General features: G+C 41.0%; 1 long non-coding RNA gene across 1 annotated transcript; it reads left to right on the top strand.

Moving 5' to 3' along the window:
• Positions 1-1,920: 1,920 nt before the first annotated feature.
• On the top strand, positions 1,921-20,498 carry LOC116862299. The gene is made up of 4 exons (XR_004381620.1): positions 1,921-1,937; positions 2,041-2,142; positions 12,883-12,887; positions 20,488-20,498. It is a non-coding gene; the product is annotated as an uncharacterized LOC116862299 (long non-coding RNA).
• The last annotated feature ends 704 nt before the right edge of the window (positions 20,499-21,202 follow it).

The raw sequence follows: 21,202 nt of genomic DNA, 5'->3' as shown, positions 1-21,202 counted from the left end.
GCTCTGTCCCAAAGCATGACATGGCTGCCCAGAGGCTCCATGTGGGGCAACACAGTCTTCTTCCTTGTTGTGCAGTTCTGAGGCATTCCCACTGGAGTTCTGCTCCTTTGTTCTAAATTCACTTTGTACAAAGAAATGGACAGAATCTGAAACAGAGATCATGTTTTCAGGAAAGCATAATAGTTCTTATTTTCTGATTAAAATAGTAAAGCAGGAGGGTGGCAGAGTGGCAATAAATTTGTACTGTTTTGACAGAGGCTACATTCTAGTCACAGTTACTACCCACAGTCAAGATCCACAATTGCTCAAAGTAAGTAAGTACTTGGAGTCATAGGAGACACACGTGTGTTGAGCCTCCTAATGAACCTCAGTAATGCAGGGAAATTATTCTCAATAAAAGGATATTCCAGACATGTCGGTACACTCTGTGAGAGTGTGGGCAGGTGTAGCAGCAGAAATGGGTCCTCTCCGTGCACTGGTTACAAGGAAAGAAGCCTCCTGGTTTGAGGCAAAGAGCATCTTCTGTTCCCAGGTGGTGACTGCAGCTCACAGCTGAGGTTAGCAGTGGAACTGAGTGGAGAATGTGAGACTTATGGGCATAGTCAGAGGCTGGCCACTTGATATAACATCCACAGGCTGGTGCCTGAGTGTTGGATTTGTTTGTGCACAGGTTTCTTCTGCAGCAGGACAACTCCTCCCATGCTGTGCTTCCTCCTGGTGCCTTATATCTTCAACTGAAAGGTCTTTTTGAGCTTCTAACTCAACCTTCTCTGGTCCACCTCTTTCTGCCATTGGTTCTTTTCTCTACAGCCAGCAGAAACGGTTCCTGAACAAAGGGGAGATCTTCTCATTTTTAGAACAAAGAACTCCTGGGTCAAGAGGGTGTGTGGATGAGGCTTGAAGCAAGTGGCTTCTTTCTGCTCTTTCAGATCTTCCTCCAGCTGGTGCTTCCAACTGTTGCCTTCAGAGCTGTCAGTCATTAAAACCAGTGATTCCTGATACAGACATCAAATGACTGTATCCACAAGGATTGATTCTGGGGCAAAGAAGCCCCACAAAGAAAGTACATAGAGTACAATGTCCCATTTATGAATTCTACAGAATTAAAGCTAGTATAAAGTGACTAGAGAAAGAAAAATAGTTATGTGGGGACACCGTGAACCAGGGAAAGGGAAGGAGGAATTCCAGGGAGAAATGCTGGAAATTTTAAGGAGAATTGATGTACTCACTGTCAATAATGTTAATTGTGACACCTGTGTTTATCATATCACACACTCCGTATGTGGGCCATTGATCTTGTGTCAAATATACACACCAAACTTATTATAGGTAATAACAAAGGTGATTCTGGAGTGACGCAGAGAAAGTGAAATGTTAAAGACATGAAAATACACGTACATGATGCTGATTTTCTCAATATTTATGATAAACTATAAAATAAGCAAAATAAATCCATCCCCATTACAGGATGGGTTCCACATACCTCATAGCCTGACACTGTCCTGTGGGTGATTCGAGGTGGGAGGCAGCAGCTCCAGTGGGGGGAGCACTGACCTAGATCCTGGGGCCAATCTCACCCCATATGTGTTCATGGACACCTTACAAACCTAAGTATACCCACTGGAAAGCTATATAATAAAAAAAAAAACCTTTTTTTTTTTTTAAATTGGTCATTAGCACTAAATTAAACTCATTCACAACTGCTTGGGTCACCTCCTCTCTGTCCGAATAGATCCCCAAGCTGAATATATAGCCAGAGGACATTCAAATAGGGCCTTCCGTGTGCTGATTTAACCAGCACTGCCAAGACCCTGCAGCTGGGAGAGAAGCCCCAGGCCCAAGATCCCTGGGTGTTCATTCAGTGGTCAGGACAGAATACAGAAAACTCACCATGGAATTTGTGCTTGGCTGTGTTTTCTTTGTTTCTCTTTTAAAAGGTAATTCATGGTGAACAAGAGACTTTGAGGATGTGAGTGGATATGAGTGAATGAAACTATGGGTATGTGACAGTTTCCTGGCCATGATGTCTTGTGTCTGCAGGTATCCAGTGTAAGGTGCAGCTGGTGGAGTCTGGGGGAGACCTGGTGAAGCCTGGGGGGTCCCTGAGATTCTCCTTTGCAGCCTCTGGATTCACCTTCAATAGTATGATCTGGATCCACCAGGCTCCAGGTTAGGGGCTGCAGTGGGTCACAGGTATTAACAGTGGTGGAAGTAGCACATACTATGCAAATGCTGTGAATGGCCAATTCACCATCTCCAGAGACAATGGCAAGAACACGCTGTATCTGCAGATGAACAGCCTGAGAGCTGAGGACACGGCCATGTATTACTGTGCAAAAGACACAGGTGACATCAGTGTGAGCCCAGACACAAACCTCACTGTTGACACAGGATGTGCTGAGCTTCAGGGGCACTCAGGGCACCAGAGATTGCTCAGCATCCACAGGGCAGAATTCATACCCAGGAGCAGATGCAGTTGGGTAGGATTTCCTTTTGAGATAAGGGATTTCCTCTCTAGACTCTCAGCTGTCCACAGGGGTATTTAAATTAATTTTCTTCTATCTATAATACCTCCTGCAAATTACCAAGTCCTTGAGAAGCACCTGCACAGCCAAAGCTCTCTGTGTGCTGAGTGCATGTTCTCTGCCCTCAGGGGCACACACTGTCGCCACATGTTTATGAGCTTCCTCCAGGATGACTGCCCAACTCAGTTCTTGTCCTCCCAGCTCCAGTGTATTCTCTAGCTCATTATATGTGTGGACAGAAACAGGTGATCAAGAACCATCCCTCTGTAGGCTCTGCTCCATTTCCTGGATGGAAAACAAACCCACCTGCTCTGAGGGGCTCTCAGACTTCCCCAAGAAAGTGGTGGGATGACAAACCAGAGAGGGAAACCCATCCCTGTCCTGCTGGGTCCTGTTCTGGTGGGAAGCATTGATGAAAGCATCCTTGGTGACTGTGTTGGTTGACTTGGTTCCTGGCTGCCACACAGGGAATCCATATGAATCCAGCTGGCTGGTCCTAGATTCTGTTCTGCCCCTGTTCTGTCCCTTGAATATCCATCAAAAACCAAGCCCCAACCTATCTCTCCTTCTTCTGACTTCTCCCTCAACCTGTCCTGGACACTGAGCCCCATGGAGCTGGAGCCCTGTTACATTGCCCAGATTTTCACCAAGTGCCAGATGGAGAGAGACTCAATAATGAATGTCTACCATGATGGCAGAGCCCTACAGTGGGGCTGAAATGGGGATCTATGCCCCAAATCATGCTCCAGAAGCAAAATAATATATCAGCTACTATATGAGACAATACTGTTGTTTCTTCTCATGTCCCTGCTTTTTTCCCATTGACGGGCCAGAATTTCTCCTAGAGAATTCATAAAGAACTTCTTGGATGTTTGCTCTCTTGATTTCCCATGAAACCAGTCCTTAACTGCACATATCAGAGGAGTCACAGGAATGATCCTTCCACTCGGAGTCCTTCTATTCTTGTAACATCGAAGGTGGTCTACATGGAATCCATCTTTTGTGTCTGAGGTGAATATGTGTCCCTGTAGCTAGAGCAGGGTCAGGCCCAGTCCTCACCTCAGCATGAAGCTCCTTGGGATGTTCGGTCCCAAGAAGAGGGAAACTCATTAGGGGATCTTCTGTTTGTTGGCAGCTGTCCTGTGCGTGTATCTCAGACATTTCAGGAATATCTAAGAACAGTTTCTAATCATGTACCTGCCTCCTGTGAGTCTTCTTGTGTTGTGTGCACTGGTCCAGATGAGACTGGACAAGGAATCCTAGGTGTGCAAACCCTCACAGACTCTCTCACTTACCTGTGTCACCACTGAGTTCTCTTGAACAACTGTGGAACTTAAGTAGTTTCCATTATTCCCCAAATCTCATCTCTCAGTTGGTTCTGTGCATAATCAGCAGGCTGTCCTCAGCTGTGTTTCTTGTAAGCTATATATACATTTCTTTCTGTTCTAATATACAAGCATTGTCAGAAAATGTGCTAGAGGCATGGTCTAATTGTAATATCTAGCTTCCCGTAATATCCTTTGTATGACAAATTTACTGAAAATCTCTGAGGAATTATTATACATATAAGTCCATATATTTTTAGATTCTCTTACTTCTAGAAGTCTTATTAGAATTACTTGCATAACTGGTAATATATTTTACAACAAAAATAGTTCACATAATTATATTTAACAGATGAATTTACTGTGCAATATAACTTATAAAAAACAACCTAAAGTAACAATCTGTTTGGGATTTTCATTCAAGATGTCATAATACCGAATTCCCATTATTTTTGGTATTTGTACAGTTATCTAGTATAAAATTTAAACATAATAGTGATACAAAAGTCTATTGATTTTCCTCTGAATTAAATATCACAACTTCTTGAACAGTAATTGATTAGGAAATTAATTGATTTTGAATCCATGATTAACTGTTTCAGAAGTTACATTGGATAATATTTTATCTCATAATTCATGAAATATGTACAACATATGAATTCTGTAACAGAATTTTCACTTCAGGTTCTAGCTAGGATATTTCTGATTGTGGAGAAAATCTTGTAAATTGTACCAGAATATGCACATGCATGCTATTTGCCTCAGAGACACATGATGACAAAAAATACTGAACGAACACCAATCTCCATATATTCCCCCTTCCAGGACACTCAGAGGATTGTACTTTCCCAACACCACCTGCATTTAGGTGTGGCCACATCCTGTGACCACCCTGCAGGAATGTCCTGGAGGGAAGGCTCCCAGTTGGCCTGGCCATCAACTCAGAACAGTACAGGAGGATAAGAAGAGAACTCTGGTGGAAAACCAGCCCTTCTGTCTATTTGGACCTTAGTGTTCCAGACAGTGGCTGACCCAGTGAACCCAGAACATGCACTGGAAATACAAGTTTATCTTCGTGATAATGTAAGAGTGGGTCTTGTAGAAAATCAAGAACCCTCATGCCAGACACACAGACTTCCGGAGTCTTCACTAGCACACAGGGTTGTGGGTTTCACGTCTAGTGCTGATGTCTGCATTGAAAAGCACACTGTGGCTGAGTGCAGAGTCTAGTGAGGGGAAGGGGAGGAAGAATTTCCCTCAGTCACAGGTTCTGGTGGTCAAAGAAGTAAGTTGACATGAGACAGATTAAGAGGAGAAAGAAAACTACATTTTATTACATGTGCACAGAAGGCATGTAGTGAAACTGAGACCCAGAAGATGAATAGGCAGGCAGTTATTTTTTTCACATTTTGGACAAAGAGATGATACATTTTTGAGGAATTTACAGGAAAATGAAAACAGGTATTTGGAAGCTTTACATAATGAGGAATCTAAGGCATAATTTGTCCTGAGGTAGTATATTAGTTAAAGATTAGCAAGGTCTGTTTATCCAGCTTTCTCAGATAGAAAGTCTATCTCTAGTGAGAAGGATGTGTTTTTACTTGTTAGTACAGGACGGGAATTATTCTTCATGTGGCAGAATTACTCCTGCCTTAAGGGGCACAGAGGAGGGTCTGGGGGGCCTTGCAGCAGGGGTTTCCTAATTACATTCCATGCAAAACAATGAATCTGCTCCTGGTGTACATTTGGGGCAGCCTGTCATGGGCCCTACAGAGGATGTTTGGAGCGTGTGTCCCAGCATGCACTGGTTCAGTGAATGAGGTCCTTCCTTCAGGTCGGACTGTGGTTCCCTGTGCCAGCCACAGAGAAGATTCAGAGGTGCAGGGAAAGGCACTTCACAACTTCCCCAGGATAAAAAGGGCACTGGAACAGAGCTAGGAGCTGCTGGTGGGAATGCAAAATGGCACCCTGGACAAAATGTGGGCCACTCTTTTGTGAGGTGGGTCACATACTTGACCTCAGGACCGGTGACACCAGCTGTAGCCACAGAACTAAGTGAAATTAGACCACCTGTGCACTCAAAACACGCACACAGATGCTTATAGGCGTTGTATTTGTAAGTCCTACATCATGCACACCACTAAGCTTTCTTATAGGGAATGGCTAAACACTGAAATACTAGTTGAAGACAATAGAAACATGAGCCTGAACATGGATGACTTTCATATTCATGGCCCTACATGGAAGAAGCCACTGCCTGAGGCCACATGCTGCATGGTCCCACCTGCACAGTATGCAATCTGCAAGGCCAAGTGCATAGAAAACTAACTGGTGTGGAAGGACAGGTTTGTGCAGACATAAGAATGACCATTTCCTTAAGCTGTGGTTACTGAGTTGTCCTGTAACTTGATTCTGGTCTTGTCACATGGCTATAGTGCATAGGTGAGAGTAAACTCACAGAATCTTACCTTAAATAAGGTCCAGGTGTCCATATTTGTTACTTCTGTAAACTTCTAATTTCCATGATTATTAGATTAATTGTACTAAATTTATATCCAAGAATACTTGCCTCAACACCCTGTGCTGGAGTCATTTTTGTTTTGTTTTTCTTTTTCAACATTTCATTAGTAATTCATGGTTTCCTCTGGTTCCATACAGACTTTACGATTGTTTGCTCCAGCTCTGCTGGAATTTTGATTGGAATGGAATTGCAAGTTTAAATTGCTCTAGGCAGTATAGACATTTTAACAATGTTTATTCTTCTGATCCAAGAGCATTGAATGCTCTTCCATCCTTTTGTGTCTTCTTCAATTTCTTTCAGGAGTGTTCTATAGTTCCTCGAGTACAGATCCTTTACCTCTTTGGTTAGGTTTATTCCCAGGTACCTAATGGTTCTTGGTGCTTAGTGAATGGCATCGATTCTCTTATGTCCCTTTCTGCATTTTCATTGTTAGTGTATAAGAAAGCGACTGATTTCTGTATGTTGATTTTGTATCCTGCCACGTTACTGAATTGCTGTATGAGTTCTAGTAGTTTGGGGGTGGAGTCTTTAGTGTTTTCTATATAAAGTATCATGTCATCTGTAAAGAGAGAGAGATTTACTTTTTCACTGTGAATTTGAATACCTTTTATTTCCTTCTATTGTCTAATTGCTGTTGCTAGGACTTCTAAAACTATGTTGAACAGGAGTGGTGAGAGTGGGCATCCTTGTCGTGTTCTCACGGAAGGCTGATCTCAACGGAAAGGCTGCAAGCTCTTTCCATTGAGGATGATATTTGCTGTGGGTCTTTCATAGATAGATTTGATGAAGTTCAGGAATGTTCCCTCTATCCCTATACTTGGAAGCGTTTTAATCAGAAATGGATGTGGATTTTGTCAAATGCTCTTTCTGATCAATTGAGAAGATCATGTGGTTTTTCTCTCTTCTCTTGTTGATTTTTTCTATCACATTGATTGATTTGCAAAGGATGTACCACCATTGCACCCCAGGGATGAATCCCACTTGGTCATGGTGGATAATCTTTTTTTGTGTGGATAATCTTTTTAATATGCTGTTGGATCCTATTAGGTAGGATCTTGTTGGGAATCTAAGCATCCATATTCTTCAGGGATATTGCTCTGAAATTCTCCTATTTGGTGGGATTGTTGCCTGGTTTAGGGATCAGGGCATTGTTGGCTTCATAAAAAGAGTCTGGAAGTGTTCCCTCTGCTTCAATTTTTAGAAACAATTTCAGAAGAATAGGTATAATCTCTTTGAAAGTTTGGTAAAATTCCCAAGGGAATCCATCAGGTCCTGGGCTCTTGTTTTGGGGGAGGTTTTTGATCACTGCTTCAATCTCATTACTAGATATTGGTCTATTCAGGTTGTCAGTTTCTTCCTGGCTCAATTTTGGGAGTTTATAGGTTTCCAGGAATGCATCCATTTCATCTAGGTTGCTTAACTTATTGGCATATAACTGTTGATAATAACTTCTGATGATTGTTTCTACTTCCTTGGTGTTAGTTGTGATCTCTCCCTTTTCATTCATAATTTTACTCATTTGGGTCCTCTCTCTTTTCTTCTGGATTAGATTGGCCAGTGGTTTATTGATCTTATTGGTTCTTTCAAAAAAACAGCTTCTAGTATCATTGATATATTCTACTGTATCTTTAGTTTCTATATCATTGATATCTGCTCTAATTTTGACTATTTCCCTTCTTGTGTGTGGTGTTGGCTTAAATTTGTTGTTGATTTTCCAGTTCTTCAAAGTGTAGAGACAGCTGGTGTTCTGGATTTTTCATTTTTTTTTTTTGAGTGAGGTTTGAATGACTATGTACTTCCCCTTAGGACCGCCTTGGCTGTATCCCATAGGTTTTGGATCTAAATGTCTTCATTCTCATTGGTTTCCATGAATTGTTTAAGTTCCTTGACTTTATGGTTGATGCAAGCATTTTTTAAGCAAGGTGGTCTTTAGGTTGCAAGTGTGTGAATTCCTTCCAAAGATTCTCTTGTGGTTGAGTTCCAGTTTCGAGGCATTGTGGTCTGAGGATATACAGGGAATAATCTCAGTCTTTTGATATTGGTTGAGTCTAGTTTTGTGACCCAGTATGTGGTCTATTCTGGAGAAAGTTCCATGTACTCTCGAGAAGAATGAGTATTCTGTTGTTTAGGGTGGCATGTTCTGTATATATCAATGAGGTCGACATGGTCCATTGTGTCTTTTAATGCTCTTGTTTCTTTATTGATTTTGTGCTTGGATGATCTGCCTATTACTGAGAGTGGTGTGTTAAGATCTCCTACGATTAATGTATTCATATCAGTATGACTAGTTAATTTGATTAAGAGTTATCTTATGTATTTGGCTCCTCCCATATGGGGGTGAGCATAAATATTTACAATTGTTAGATATTCTTGGTGGATATACCCTTTAAGAATGATGTAGTTTCCTTCTGTATCTCTGACTACAGTCTTTAGTTAAAAATCTAATTTATCTGATATGAGAATTGCTACCCCGGCCTTCTTTTGAGGTCCATTGACATGAAAGAGGCTACTCCATCCCTTCACTTTCAGTCTGGATGTATCCTTAGGTTCAAAATCAGTCTCCCGTAGACAACATATGGATGGGTCCTGTCGTTTTATCCAATCGGCAACCCTCTTTAGTTTTATGGGTGCATTTAGACCATTCACGTTGACAGTGATTATTGAGAGATACTTTTTATTGACATCGTGTTATCTTTGAAATATTTCTTTCTGTAGATTGTCTCCATATATTTCTGTTCAATGATATTCTTAGGATTTTTTCCTCTTTTATAGAACCCCCCCCCTTAATATTTCCTGCAGTGTCAGCTTGGTGATTGCATACTCATTTAAGCCTTGCTGGTCTTGGAAGCTCTTTATCTCTCCATCCATTTTGAATGTCAGTCTTGCTGGATAAAGTATTCTTGGCTGCATGTTCTTCTCATTTAGTGCCCTGAATATATCTTGCCAGCCCTTTCTGGTTTGCTAGGTTTCTGTGGACAGGTCTGACATTATTCTGATGGGCTTTCCTCTGTATGTAAGGAATTTCTTTTTCCTAGCTGCTTTCAAGAGCTCCTGTCTACAATTATGATTCATCATTTTCACTACCAGGTGTCTTGAGGTCTTTCTATGTTCTATGATCTTGGAGAGAGACCTTTCTGCCTCTAGTACACAAATGCTGGTTCCATTCATGAGATTGGGAAAATTTTCATTGAGAATTTGTTCCACTATATCTTCTAGTCTTCTTACTTTCTTCTCTCCCTCAGGGATTCCAATAATGCTGATGATGGAGTGCTCATGTCATCATTTACTTCCCTAATTCTGTTTTCATGGTTTCTAAGCTATTTGTTCCAGGCTTCCTCCTGATCATTTTCTCTATCTGTTTGTCCTCCAGCTCACTAATTCTACCTTCTGTCTCAGTTACCCCAGCTTTTAGAGAATTTATATTAGATTGGAACTCATTGAGAGCATTGTGAACATCATCCCTGGTGGCTCTCATTTCTGCCCTAATCAATTCCATTTTGTCATTCAAGGCTTTCTCCAACCTAGCTATTGCCTGGGTAATTCTTAGCCTGAATTCCCTCTCCGACATACTGTCTATGTCCATATCCAATAGCTCTGATGCAGAAGGTCCAGTCTCTGAATTTTTCTTCTTTTGGGCATTCCTCCTTCTAGTCATTTTGGTGAGAGATGGATGAATGGATGTGTAGCTGAATGTATCAACCCTGGTGCAGGCAAGGTGCACCCTGGAATGCTTCTGAGCAATCAAGGGTCGCCACCCAAAAGAAAGAAAAAAGGAAAAAAAGAGAGAGAGAGAGATACAAGAAAAAAAGAAAGATAAAATAAAAGAGAAGACCCAGCCCCAATAGGCCCCAAGTTAAGATTTATGAAGTATACAAACAAAAACAGACAAACAAAAAGACTGATGAAAGTAGATGACAAGAGAAAAATAAATAAATAAAAACAAAACAAAACAAAAAGAACCTCATCAAAAAGAACCCCGAGTATAAGATTTATATATTACCAGGACAAAAACAAATACACAGAAACACTGGCAGAAGAAAAAGTTGGGAGAGTGGTTATTAATTCTCAGTATGGGTGAGGAAGGTTATTTTGATTCTTCCTGGATGTATTTTGGTATCTTTGTTAAAGGACTCAACTTTCCTAAGGTAAAGCTGCATTAAAAACTGGTTTACTTATAGGGATAGCATTGATTGGGAAAGGGGATTACCTTGAGTCATAACTGTATATGAATATTAAAAAAGAATAAACTAAAATTAAATTAAATTAAGTTAAAAAATTAAAAAATAGAAAAGCAAGAGAAAAACAAAGTATATGTATCAAAAATTTCAGGTTAAAAGGTTATTATGGAATTTGATGTACTAGACATCTCCCTATGATGGTAAATTGGTTAGAAATTTATATATTAAGAAAAATTAAAAGAACCAGAATAGTGGGAATGAATTAAAAATAAAAGTTGTATCTATGAAGTAGTGGTGGTTATCCTCTTGTCTTTTTTTGTTGTTGTTGTTTTTGGCTTTCTGGGGGAGGGACCTGCTGCATGGGTTTTCAGGGAGTCTTGCTAGAGTTAAGTCCTCCAGCCCCAATCAAGGGGGTGGTCTCTGAGGAAACTGGTTTTTCAGGCTTTTGTTTTCTGGTGGGTTTGTTAGTTTGTCTGTTTGTTTGTTTGTTTGTTTTCTCTCCCCTTGGTGGCTTTTGATGGTTTTTGGAGATTTAGAGGAAAGCATAGTGCACCCAGATCTCCCTCTAAGAGAGAAGCCACAGTCTGTTCCCCTCTGGGTGCTCCAGGGCACATAAGTCCCCCCCCCCCCTTTGCTGCTGGCAGAGCATTTTCCCAGTCACAGTCTCTGGGGTCACAGGAACTCCCATTTGTACCCAAAACCACAAGAAATAGTAGCCTCCGCTGTCTGTGTAGCTCCAGACCACCAGAGAGGTCCCAAGCAGTGATAGTACATTGAGATTTTCCTGCGGGCTGGGCTGGGAGTGCTCAGACTCTCTGGGTCCTAGACAGCACCAGCTGGTGCCTGAACACACCTCTCTCAGGGGAGGGTGTGGGGCATGACTCAGACTCTGGTCATGTGGCACCAAGGAGAGTGCAAAAGACTGTGGTACTGCTGGCTGCCAAGGCTCCCTCAACTTCACGGACACCTTCACCCAGATGCTCTCATGCGCTCGGGCAACTCAGGGACCAAACCCTGGCTTCTTCGCTGCACTCTCTCAGTCTCAGCATCAGCGGTGGCTGTCCTGGGTTGGCTGATTTAAGACCCTGTCCCTAACGGCCCTATTCCCAATTTTTCCCCACATGATCTTTTGCTCTTTTTGAGTACTTTCAACCAGACTCCAAGTTAATGCTGGTCCCTAATCGCAGGTCACTCTCGTATTGGGGTATTACTTTCCAATGGGTCACTTCTGGTGGCTCCCCATCCCTTTTGTTTATTGTCCAGTATCATTCCAATGTTCCCACTCTGCTTTACCTGCCCACTGGCAGCTCCTGCCCCTGTAGAGATCCAGAAGTGTATAATTCTAATTTCAGGCTGATTTCATGGGTTATCAGAGTTCTTTGGTAGGTAATCAGCTCACTTTAGGGTTCACGTAAAAAGGTGCCTCATCCTACTTCCCCGCCGTCTTGTCTCCTCTCCAACTGCTGTTTTAATGTGGAAAGCCCATTAAATATTTTTCAATTAGTATATCATTTTGCAGTAAGTGACTGTTGCCACCTGAGGTCGAGGCACATAATCTCACCCAACAAGTCACAAGTAGAAGAAAGCATTTCCCAACAAAGAGACAGAAACTTTGAGCAGGAAGTCAGAAGTGTCCAAAAGGATGAGAATGACAGGGATATTGTCAATAGCATTCAGTATCCCAGTGCAGAACACTGCTGCATTGTGAATGGTTTGGCTAGATGGCAGTGTTCTTGATGCACAGGAACCTTTCAGGAATGGAAACTACTGGATCTGGAGACAGAACACGAGTCTTCTGCTCACCCTGTGGGATCAAAGGGCCTGGTCTAAGAAAACCTAAATTGAGGTTGATCAAGATTGCACCTGAAATTGAATCCTTCTATCTTGTCATTTTCTCTAAGATTCTACCTTCTTCTGTGTGTTACAAAAGTGAGGTATGTTGAGGGCTTGGTGCTTCAGAGAGGACTCTGATGTGTACTGGTGTGTACTGTGTACTGTTTGTTCTCTGCTGTTCTGTTTCAGCAGAACTTGCCTTCAGGCCAGATGTCTACAGAGATCCTCCTTGCCTGCAGTGTTCAGTGTTTGGTCCTTAGCCAGAATATTGGAGATTTAAGTAGGTGTGCTCTGCTGGGCTTGTTAAATGAGACCTGATACAACTTTCTTTGAACTGAGGCCCTGCAGAATTCCCTGGTGAGGAAATGTGTAGTGTGCAGTGTGTAGCCTCTGTGGAAAACAGGGTGTAGATTCCCCAAATACTTAAAAGTAGAACTACACTATGATCCAGCTACAATTATGATCACACGACTGGATATTTACCCAAAGAGCACAAAAAGACTAGGTCACAGAGAACCTCACCTATATTAAAAGCAGTATTATTTACAATAGCCAAACCTTGGAAACAGCCCACATGTCCACTCATTGTTGAATGATAAAGAAGAGGTGGTATATGCAGAGAGAGTGGAGCATTACTCACTCGTAAAAAAGAATGAAATCTTGACGTTTTCAATGACTTGGATGGAGATGGGGAGTTTTATGGTAAGTGTATTTGTCAGTGAAATACAAATACCATATAATTTCACTCATATGTTGAATTTAAGAAACAAAATAAATGAGGAAAGGGGGGAAAGAAGGAGACAAAACAAGAAACACACTCTTAACCACAGATAACAGACTGACAGTTACCAGAGAGGTGGCAGATGGAGGTGGGTTATGTAGGTTTGGGTCATGTTAAATATTTGTAATGTTAAATAACTGTAATTTAGATTAAAAATTTAAAACGTACCTGCAAGCAGTGATTGTGTTCATTCTCCTGAACTTCACAACATACCACAGAAGGATTTTTCCATTAAACAAAGCTGATATTATTCAGGGATTTACTAATTATCACTTCTGTGAAACTGAATGGTTAACAAACTACCAAGATCCAAATTCCTGAACTCCTATTACTATAAAGTGACTCATTCTGGGAAACATAACTAATCCTTAGATTTTTAAGGTTTTACAGCTTGTAGGGTTAGGGAGTCACTTGCCTATTTTTAAATTTTGTTTCTTGACTATTCATTTGCTTTATTTTAACCTATGCATAATTGTTCTTCTTTTTATGTCCTTTCTATGTGAGAGAAGAAAAGAACAACACAACTGGTAAACATTAACACACTCTATAATTCTCAACTCTACTCAATTAAACCAGTAACACCAGGAAGCTCTTGGAAAGGTGCAGATGACATCCTATGAGGGGCAAGACTAAGGTCCATTCCTGAGGCCCTGATCATGGCAGGGCTGGTCCACATGTCAGGTGTGGTGGAAGAAATGAGACTCTGTTGGAGATGCTTCAGTGTGAAATCATGTGGTGGATATGCTTGTCACCATTGCATTTCAAATATTTAAGATTCTACATATTATGTGGTGTGTTTTTTTTTCTAAAATAAACAATTAAAGGCAGGCATTTTTAACGAATAACAGAGAAAATTTATGCTCATATATATAGTGAATGGTTCTAAAGTTTCAGAATAATTTTTACGTTTTCTCTAATTTAGGTAGAGAGAAATTATGTCCTAAAGGTCATAACCATTGGGATCTAGAGTAATGGCACTCAACTTTTTGTATTTATCCATTTGATTCCTGACCAGTTGTGGACATTAACTAACTAAAACAGTCATGACTCTCTGTGTGGTGCCATATAGGTTGGCATTCCCTAACTCGTCTGTGCCCACACCTCACTGGCAGCTGTCCAAACACCTTGCAGCCCACATGCTGCACAAGTATGGTTGTCCTGAACTCCTGGGCCAGGATGGCTCACAGCGGTGCATCTAAGAACTCATGAAGCATGGACAGGTGTCAGCTGGCCTTTCCTTGCACCTCCCATTCATCCGCAAGGAACAAGCCCGAGCTTGAGGATGCATGTTTACAATGTGTTGTTCCTTGGTCCTCACTGCCTGACACCACACATGCCTTCCAGGGCCAACAGCTTTTTTCTTATTTTATATTTAATTTAAATTTTATTATTTACAACACAGTGTACTATTGGTTTCTGCAGTATAATCACTGATTCATCACTTACATACAACACCTAGTGTTCATCACAACAAGTACCTTTTTTCATGCTCATGATCCATCTCCTCAATCCTCACTCATCTGCTTCCATCAACCTACAGTTTGTTCTCTATTGCTAGGAGTCACTTATAGTTGTTTCCCTCCCTCCTCTTTGTTCTTTTCCCATTTCCCTTACGTTCATCAGTTTTCCTTCATAAATTCCACATACGAGTCATAAATGGGAGAAGATATTTGCAAAAGGCATATCTGATAAATTTAATATCCATAACCTATAAAGACTTTACCACACTCAACACGCAAATAATGCAGTAAAGAAATGGAAAGAAGAAAGAAATAGGCACTTATCAAAGGAGATATCCAGATGGTTACCAGGTACATGAAAAGATGTTCAACATCAGTCATCATCAGGGAAACACAAATCAAAACCATGGAAAGATGTCACCTCATACCTGACAGAATTACTAAAATCCAGTACCTGCTGAAGAGAATTCTCAGACCAATGGCAATTTAATTAGTGATTCACATCAAATATAATTGGAAAAATATAGAGAACTGGTTTCTAGGACTAGTCCTCCCAGGTCAAGCAGTTGACCTTCACCTTACTGGGAGAGGGGACATTTACCATACAAGAGAACCTATGAATTTGTACCCTCAGGAGGGAAAGGCCTCAGCAGTTGAGGGCACCTGATTGTAGGGACTTGATTCAGAATTCCTGCTCACCTCTGATTACAGTAAATATATCTGGATATTGTAGAAAGGGAACAAAGTGAGGATCTCAATTATAGCAAGTAATTACGAGGAGATATCCTTTCAACAGGAAAATCAGTGGTGGTCGCGCTGGTAGGGTAACTCCTCGAATGTTGGATAAAAGGGGAAGGGATAAGAGGAGTCCCTGAAAGGGTCTGTGACACCTGCTGGTGCACTGAGACCATCAGGGTGTGCTCACAATCCCTCTGACTCAAGAAGCATGGAGGTCAAGACCCAGGACAAAAGGTGGAGGGAGGATGGTCTCCTCTCAAAGGTTTCCAGCTCTATGCTTTGCTAACCTCCCCTGGACAAGAACAGAGTAAACAGTTTGTAAATCTGTGGAAATACAGAAGAGTATTCCATTTTTTTAATAAGTCATAAAAATGGTAATAACCAAACTTGCCAAGGGTGAAGCATTGAGATAAATATAATTGATATGATCATGGCAATAAATGTGAATTTAGAAGTAAGATGATCTCCATTTCAGAGATGAAGAATTGTCTTTAACTAACAGCATGCTTTCTGATCTCAGGTGTTCTGAAATTAATTGTTTAATAATTCTATTCTTGTATCTTTATTGAGTATTTCTATTGATGTATACAGAGTGGAAATGCCCCCTTGTGTTTGTTGATAACCCACATTGTGTCCAGAACCTCTTTTAGTCTCTGTCAAGACTTTTCATTGGTTCCAGGTTTCTGTAACAGAAAGAATTTGTCTCCACACATCAGTCTATTGGGACTACTGGACATTCAGAAAGCCTGCAAATCTCATACCCACCTCTATCCTGCAGAAGGTTAAAGGGAGCAAACAGGTTCCATGGAGAGGAGCACAAACTCACACTCCGTGGCTTAATTTCACCTGCTGTGCATGCCTGGACATTCACACAAGCAATCTGTGTTACAGTGTTTACATATCCACCTCTAAAATTGTGGTAACATTGGCACCTACATCACGATAATGGGGTGCCTATGTGAAAAAAAGGAAGATAATGGGTGCTAAGCAGTTTCTCTAGCAAAATCACAAAATAAAAGAGTGTGGTTCCTCAAAGATATCATGGTGAACAAACTCCCCCAGGACCCTCACAACTGCTCTAGGGCACAGCCATCTTGAGGATGCTACCTGGAAAATGTGTTATATACTCAGAGAAGATGCAAATAGGGCCTTCCCTCTGCTGATTATAACTGCCCAGCTCTGACTCTGCAGCTGAGAGAGGAGCCCATGCCCAGTAGTTTCAGGTGGTCCAATCAGTAATCAAGACAGAACACAGACAACTCATCATGGAGTTTGCACTTGGCTGGGTTTTCCTTGTTGCTCTTTTAAAAGATAATTCAGGGTGAGAAAGAGACATTGAGGATGTGAATGGATATGAGTGAAAGAAACCATAGATGTGTGACAGTTTCCTGACAGGGATGTCTTGTGTCTGCAGGTTTCCAGTGTAAGGTGCAGCTGGTGGAATCTGAGGGAGACCTGATGAAGCCTGGGGGGTCCCTGAGACTCTCCTGTGCAGCCTCTGGATTCACTTTCAGTGCTACTGGATGAACTGGGTCCGCCAGACTCCAGGGAAGTGTCTGCATTGGGTTACAAGTATTAGCAGTAGTAGTAGTTACACATACTATACAGACTTTGTGAAGGGCCGATTCACCATCTCCAGAGACAACAGCAAGAACACGCTGTATCTTCAGATGAACAGCCTGAGAGCCGAGGACACGGCCCTGTATTACTGTGCAAAAGACACATTGAGGGGACTGCAGGACTGCAGGACTGCCCAGACACAAACCTCACTGTAGGAGTTGATCTGGACCACCAGGGAGTGGACACTACTCTCTAATTCTGTCCTTAAGCCCCAGGAGCAGATGCACATGGTGTTAATGGGTAGGTTTCCTGTCAGAATCTGGCAATTTCTCTCCAGAGAACACTTTCCCTCATGGACCTTCTCTGTACACATGATTCTGTGGTTACCTCTTCACTCTCTGACTTTGAAAAATTGTTCTAGTGGGAAAACAATTATACTAAAATACACAAAATACAGAGTCACTCACATTGTTTATTGCTGTCTGTAAATACCAACGAATTACAAATAAACTGGTGCTCATCAAGTGAGTCTTTACAGAACTCCCAGCTGCTCTCACTGCATCACAGGTCCACCCAACTCAACGTGCAAAATTGCTAGAAGCAGCATAAAGTGCATGCTGGACATCAGGCCACAAAGGCATCAACAATCCAAAGTAAAAGAGGAAAGGGTCTTTTTTAGGGAGTCACTGTCTTAAACAATGCTCACAGCATCAATGTTAGTGACAACATGTGAAAGCAGTGGACCCATTTCAGGTGTGATGTGTTGTCTGGACATTACACACACACACACACACACACACACATACACAGGAGTATGAAACCTTTTTTCACTTTCCCCTAATTATTCTGCAGCAAAAATTGTCCTAAGACAGAAATACAGAGCATACTGGAAGACCTCAATAAGCAAGAAAAATCTGTGGATTGTGACCATTCCTGCCATGAGCACATGGACAGAAAAGAAACAATCTAACGTTACACCTGAAGGAGTTAGAGAAGGTACGATGACTAAATCCTAAACACAGGTGAAGGAAGGAATTAGTGAGGATTAGAGCAATAATAAATTTTATATATATATATATATAGATATAGATATAGATATAGATATAGATGATATAGATAAAACAGAACAGACCAAAAATCAAGGTCTCATTTATTGAATAATAAAAAAGAAAAAACAAAAATGATAAAATTGAGAAAACTCTGCCTAGATTTGTCAAAAGGAAAACTGGAAAACCCCAAATAAATGATATCAAAATCAATATGTTTCTTTGGGGAACAAACAGGGTATTGGAGGAGTGAGGTTAAGGGGATGGGGTAACGTGGGGATGGGCGATAAGGAGGGTACATGCTTGGAGGAGCAGTGGGAGTTACACACAAATAATGAATTGTTGAACACTAAATCAAAAACGAATGGTGTATATATGGTGGCTAACTGAACATAATTTAAAAAGGAATTTAGCAGATAATGTTGTGAGAATAAATCAATAAATAAAGCTATAATTCTAGGATGAACACTCCCCAATCCAAATCCTGAAATTATACACAAAATTTTGTTTTAAACTAGGAGTGGCTTGGGGGAGGGTGGTTACTGGATGATGGATATTAAGGAGGACACTTGATGGAATGAGCACTTGGTGTTATATGCACCTGATGAATCACTAAATCTACCTCTGAAACCAGTAATGCACTGTGTGTTAACTGAACTGAATTTAAATAATAAAATTTAAAACATAAAGTAAGAAATCAGTCTAATCTAGTGTGTCACCCAAAGTCCTTGTTTTGAAAAATGCCAGTGGTATTTTGGTCAGGATGGCACTGAAAGTATAGATTGTTCTGGCCAGTATAGATATTTCAACAATATTTATTCATCCAATCCATGGGCATGGAATGTTTTTCATCATTCTGTGCTAGGACAAACAATCCTAAAATTTGAATGGAACCAGAAAACAGCCTGAACTGCTCAGGAAATGCTGAAAAATAAAAACAAAGCTGGGGGCATCACGTTGCCTGATTTCAAGCTTTACTACAGAGCTGTTGTCACAAAAGCAGCATGGTACTGGCACAAACACAGACACGCATACCAGTGGAACAGAGTAGAGAGCCGAGATATGGACCAGCAACTCAGTGGTCAAATAATCTTCGGCAAAGCAGGAAAAAATAACTAGAGGAAAAAAGACAGTCTCTTCAATAAATGGTGCTGGGAAAATTGGACAGCGATGTGTAGAAGAATAAAATGCAACAATTCTCTTACACCATACACAAAGATAAACTCAAAATGGATAAAAGGCCTCAACATGAGGAGGGAATCTACCAAAATTCTAGGGGAGAACATAGACAGTAACCTCTTTGACATCAGCCACACCAATTTCTTTCAAGAAATGTCTCCAGGGGTGCCTGGGTGGCTCAGTGGGTTAAGGCCTCTGCCTTTCGTTCAGGTCATGGTCCCCAGGTCTTGGGATTGAGGCCAGCATTGGGCTCTCTGCTCAGTGGGGAGCCTACTTCCTCCTCTCTCTCTCTACTTGCTTGTGATCTCTGTCTGTCAAATAAATTAAAAAAAATCTTTAAAAAAGGTATGTCTCCAAAAGCAAATAAAATAAGCAAAAGTAAACTTTTGGGACATAATCAAGAGAAAAGCTTCTGCACAGCAAAAGAAACAGTCAACAAAACAAAGAGGGAACCCAGGAAAGTGGAGAAGATATTTGCAAATGACAGTACAGAAAAAGGGCTGATATCCAAGATCTATAAAGAATTCCTCAAACTTAAAACGCACAAAACAGATAATCACATCAAACAATGGGCAGAAAGCATGAACAGATACTTCTCCAATGAAGACATAAAAATGGGTAACAGACACCTGAAATAATGTTCATCATCACTAGCCATTAGGGAGATTCAAATCAAAACCACATTGAGATACCATCACCAGTTAGAATGGCCCAAATTAACAAACAGTAAACAACATGTGTTGGAGAGGACGTGGAGAAAGGGGAACCCTCTTAAACTGTTGGTGGGAATGCAAGTTGGTGCAGCCACTTTGGAAAAAAGTGTGGAGATTCCTTAAGAAATTAAAAATAGAGCTTCCCGACAACCCTGAAATTGCACTACTGGATATTTAACCCAAAGATACAGATGTAGTGAAAACAGGGGCCATCTGTAACACAATGCTTATGGCACCAATGGCAACAGTCGCCAAACTATGGAAAGAACCAAGATGTCCTTCAACAGATGAATGGATAAGGAAGATGAGGTCCATATACACTATGAAGTATTATGCCTCCATCAGAAAGGATGAATACCCAACTTTTATATCAATATGGATGGGACTGGAAGAGATATCCTGAGTGAAGTAAGTCAAGCAGAGAGACCCAATTATCACATGGTTTCCCTAGAATAGAGCATAAGGAATTACACGGAGAACATCAGGAGGTAGAGAGGAGAAGTGAATTGCAGAAAATTGTAGTGGGGAGACAAATCATTAGAGTCTGTGCACTCTGAGAAACAAACTGAGGGTTCTGGAGGAAAGGGGGTGGAGAGGGTGGGTGAGTCAGGTGGTGGGTATTAAGGAGGGCATGCACTGCATGAAGCACTGGGTGTGGTGCATAAACAATGAATTCTGGAACACCGAAATTTAAAAATTAAATAAAATTTGTTTTAAAATTACATGATTAAAAAAAAGTCTCTTATGGATTGTCTCCCTCCTGACCCCATATCACCAAGAATATCATTGAACAGAAATTTATGGAGACAATCCATAGAAACAAAGACTTCACAGGTAACATGATGTCAATAAAGATGTATCTCTCAATAATCACTCTAACGTGAATGGCCTAAATGTGCCCATAAAACGGCACAGGGTTGCAGATTGGAAAAAATGACAGGACCCATCCATATGTTGTTGAACTTTTGGGACTTCATCAAGATCAAAAGCTTTTGCACAGCAAAGTTTTTTATAGATCTTCAATACCAACCCTTTATCTGTAATGTCATTTCAAATATCCCCTCCCATTCCCTGGGTTTACTCTTAGTTTTGTTCACTATGAATACCAATGAAATGCAGACAGTTGTTAGAACATATTATGAATCACAATATGCCAACAAATTAGGCAATCTGGAAGAAATGGATGCATTCTTGGAAACTAATAAACTACCAATTCTGAAACAGGAAGAAGTAGAATATATGAACAGACACTCAGCCAGGAGGACACTGAAGCAGCAATCAAAAACAAGAGTCCAGGGCCAGATGACTTCCAGTGGAATTCTGCCAAATACTCAAGGAAGAAA

The sequence above is a fragment of the Lontra canadensis genome, unplaced genomic scaffold, assembly GCF_010015895.1.
Source record: "Lontra canadensis isolate GAN:19392208 unplaced genomic scaffold, GSC_riverotter_1.0 scaffold231, whole genome shotgun sequence".
NCBI classification, from domain to species: domain Eukaryota; kingdom Metazoa; phylum Chordata; class Mammalia; order Carnivora; family Mustelidae; genus Lontra; species Lontra canadensis.
The sequence above is the reverse complement of the archived record's forward strand: the minus strand, read 5'-3'. Positions and strand labels throughout refer to the sequence as shown.